Consider the following 4,593-nt stretch of genomic DNA (forward strand, 5'->3'; position numbering starts at 1 on the left):
AGTCGGCTCACAGCCCAAGATCGCCTCCACGGCGTGAGGGACGTAGGCATCGTCAAGGGCTATATTTGGGTCGGAACCATGAGCAGCAAGATCATCGGCTCTACCGTGATGACCGCCGTCGAGTGCCTACACCCCCTTCGAGGGGCGAATCATACGTGCCCTGGCATTATGATGATAGGCGCCTGCACATTAAGGAGCGGAGGAGGCTAGTCGACCCAAGAGAGCCAGGGTTTGACGCAAGGTCCATTTTGGTGCATGGTTTGGTTGACAGGAATCATGCACATAGAGAAGGGCAAGACAAAGATCACCAGACTGGAAGCAGGGTGCATGTTTCTGGTCCCGAGTGTTTTAGTAGAGCCATCAGGGCTACAGAGATCCCTCCCAACTTCAGGTTGGTGACTGGGGTCAATAAGTTCACTAGAGAATCAAAGCCAGACACCTGGCTTGAAGACTACCGAGTGGCTGTGCAGATTGGTGGAGGAAATGATGAAGTTGCCAGGAAGCATCTCCCCCTGATGCTTGAAGGTTCAGCTAAAGCTTGGTTGAATCAGTTGGCTCTAGGCAGTATTTTCAGCTGGGAAGAGTTGGCCCGACTGTTTGTCAGAACGTTTAAGGGCACGTGCAAACGGCCAGCAGGATTGACAGAATTGCAACATTGCATGCAAAAACCGAATGAAACTTTGAGGGATTACATCCAGAGGCGGACCACTTCACACCACACTGTGGAGAATGTGTCTCACCATCAAGAGTTTGCGCCTTTAAGGAGGGTGGCCGATACCGGGAGCTCAACCTGAAATTCGGTCGGACAGGAGACATGTCGTTGACTCGGATGATGGAGATAGCCACTCAGTACGCAAATGGCAAAGAAGAAGACCCACTTCGCAGTGGAAAAAGCAAACCAGTCGGCCAGGACACTGGAGGAGGTAATTTCAATCGGAAGCCGAAGCGTAAAGCAGAACCTGCGGTGCCTGGAGAGGTTGCAGTCGCAACCCAAGGAAAATCCAAAGGAAAACCTAAGGAAAATACAAAGGAAACATGACTGACCAAAGTTTTGATGGATGGTGGCAGCGGATTGAACATTTTGTATGCTGAGACCCTCCGAGGGATGGCATTCCGATGTCCAAACTCAGTGATAGTAACATGCGGTTCCACGGAGTTATACCAGGAAAGAAAGACGACTCACTCGGCCAGATCACTCTTGACGTGGCTTTTGGTGATTCCAAGAATTACCAGAAGGAAAAGTTGACATTTGAAGTCGTGGATTTTCACAGTGCCTATCATGCTATCCTGGGCAGAACTGCGTATGCCCGTTTCATGGCTCGATCGTGTTATGTGTATCTCAAGCTCAAGAAGCCTGGCCCTAGGGGCGTGATTACAGTCACTGGTAATCGGCAGCGAACAGAAGAGTGCTTTCAGAAGGGCTCGAAGATTGCCGATGAACAGATGGCGGCAATAGAAATGGAGGAATACAAGAAGATAGCAGATCCGAGTGATTTGTTGAGTGCTAAGAAGCCTGCTTCAGAGTCTGCATTTAAGTCGTCTGGTGAAATGAAACCAGTTCATATTCACCCGACTGATCCCAATGCTGCTCCGACTCATATATCAACAACACTCGACAACAAATAGGAAGAAGCGCTCATCCAGTTCCTCCGTGAGAACTGTGACATCTTCGCATGGAAACCTTCTGACATGCCAAGTGTGCGCAGGGGACTGACTCATCACCGTTTGCGAGTCAACCCAAAAGCAAGACCTGTCAAAGAGCACCTCCGACGGTCCGCCGAGGAGAAAAGGAAGGCAATTGGTGAGGAAGTGGCTCGGCTTCTGGTAGCCGAGTTCATCCGAGAGATTTACCACTCCGAGTGGCTCGCCAATGTAGTCATGGTTCCCAAGAAGGATGATTCACTCTGTACGTGTATTGAGTTCAAGCATATCAATCAGGCCTGCTCGAAAGATCACTTCCCTCTCCCTCGCATCGATCAAATAGTAGACTCGACTGTGGGATGTGAGCGATTGTCTTTTCTAGACGCATATTCCGGATATCATCAGATCCGACTGTATGGATTCGATGAAACAAAAACAGCGTTCATCACCCCATTCGGGTGCCTTTGCTATGTTACCATGCCCTTTGGTCTCAAGAATGCTGGCGCCACATTCATGCGTATGATACAGAAGTGCCTGCTCACTCAAATCAGTCGGAATGTGGAAGCATACATGGATGACATTGTGGTTAAGCCGCGAAAAGGTTCCGACCTGCTGACTGACCTCGTTGAAACCTTTGCCAATCTGAGAAGGTATGATATCAAGCTTAACCTGCCGAAGTGTACATTTGGAGTTCCAGGTAGAAAGTTACTCGGTTTTCTTGTTTCCGAACGAGGCATCGATGCAAATCCAGAGAAAGTTGGTGTAATATTCCGAATGAAACTCCCTGTGCACATACACAATGTCCAGAAGCTTACTGGTTGTTTGGACGCTTTGAGTCGGTTCATCCCTCGTCTCGGTGAAAAGGCATTACCACTTTGCCGATTGATGAAGAAATCTGATAAATTCGAGTGGACTCCTGAAGCCGACGCAACGTTTGTAGAGCTCAAACCCCCGCTTTCCACCCAGCCGGTGCTTGCTGCTCCAATCAGCAAAGGGCATTTACTGCTTTATATTGCAGGCACTGGACAAGTTGTCAGTACAATACTCACGGTCGAGAGAGAAGAAGTAGGTAAAGCCTATAAAGTTCAACGCCCATTGTATTATATTTCTGAGGTCTTAACTCCGTCCAAGCAGAGGTATCCGCGTTATCAGAAGCTTGTCTATGGAATTTACTTGACTTCGAAGAAAGTGGCACATTAGTTCTTAGATCACTCCATCACAGTCGTCAGCGATGCTCCATTGTTAGAAATTCTGAACAATAGAGATGCAACTGGTCGAGTGGCAAAGTGGGCGATTGAACTCCTTCTATTAAATATCAAGTTTGAGGCAAAGAAAGCAATCAAGTCCCAAGCAATAGCAGATTTCCTCGTCAAGTGGATTGAACAGCAGCAACCGACTCAGGTTCAGTCCGAACATTGGACTATGTTTTTTGATGGATCCAAGATGCTGAATGGTTCTGGTGCTAGAGTAGTTTTGGTATTCTGCGAGGCGAAAACTTAGTTATGCCCTTCAGATTCACTTTGATTCCTCCAACAATGAATCTGAATATGAAGCACTTCTGTACGGGTTGCGAATGGCCATTTCACTCGACGTCCATCGCCTAATGGTCTACGGTGACTCAGATTTGGTGGTCAATCAAGTGATGAAAGAGTGGGATGTCAGAAGTCCAGCTATGACTGGTTATTGCAATGCAGTAATAAAATTGGAAAAGAAGTTTGAGGGTCTAGAGCTCCACAACATTCCCCGACTGAAGAACCAGGCAGAAGATGACCTGGCAAAGATAGGTTCCAAGCGAGAGCCCATTCCTAGCAATGTGTTTTTGGAACATCTTCACACACCATCAGTTCAAGAGGATCCCTTCATGGAAGAGCCCCCGCAACCTAAGAGTTCCACTGATCCGACTGAAGTTGAAATCCCAGCCGTGGTTGACCTAGTCATGGAAGTTTTGGTAGTCATTCCTGACTGGACTGTGCCGTATATCGCATATATTCTCAGGAATGAACTGTCAAAAGACGAAGATGAAGCGCGACAGATTGTCCGTCGATCTAAAGCCTTCACCGTGATAAGCGGTCGACTGTATAGGGAAAGTGTGACTGGAGCTGCTCAGCGATGCATTACCCAGAAGAAGGTGCAATGATTCTCAATGGTATCCACTCGGGGACCTGTGGTCACCATGGGTCCTCACGGACAATCGTGGCCAAAGCATACCGAGCTGGATTTTGCTGGCCGTGAGCAAATGAAATGGCAAAGGAAATAGTCGACAAATGTGAAGGTTGCCAGTTCTACTCCAACATGTCTCACAAACCCGGTTCAGCCTTGAAGACCATTCCACTCGTCTGGCCATTTGCCGTTTGGGGGTTGGATATGATTGGACCCTTGAGAACCGGCAGAAGTGGTTTCACTCACCTGCTTGTTGCAGTCGACAAGTTCACTAAATGGATTGAATCCAAACCCATCAAGAACCTCGATTCAGGCACTGCCGTCAGCTTCATCAGGGGGTTGACATTCAGATTTGGAGTCCCTCATAGGATCATCACGGATAATGGTTGAAACTTTGATTCAGATGAGTTTAGAGCTTTCTGTGCTTCACAAGGCACTCGGGTCGACTATGCTTCAGTCGCTCACCCACCGTCGAATGGACAAGCAGAAAGCGCAAATGGTTTGATCCTCCAAGGGTTGAAGCCCAAATTAATGAGAGACCTCAAGCATGCAGTTGGAGCCTGGGTAGATGAGTTACCATCAGTACTGTGGGGCTTGAGGACAACACCAAATCGGTCGTCTGGCCGGACTCCCTTCTTCCTGGTTTATGGAGCCAAGGTCGTGCTGCCGACTGATTTACTCCATAATGCCCCACGAGTGGAGCTCTTCTCAGAGGCAGAAGCACAACAAGCCCGTCCAGATGCTGATGATCTTTTAGAAGAAGAAAGAGAGATGTCCTTGATCAGGTCGACC

This window comes from Triticum dicoccoides, chromosome 7A, assembly GCF_002162155.2.
Source record: "Triticum dicoccoides isolate Atlit2015 ecotype Zavitan chromosome 7A, WEW_v2.0, whole genome shotgun sequence".
Taxonomy (NCBI): domain Eukaryota; kingdom Viridiplantae; phylum Streptophyta; class Magnoliopsida; order Poales; family Poaceae; genus Triticum; species Triticum dicoccoides.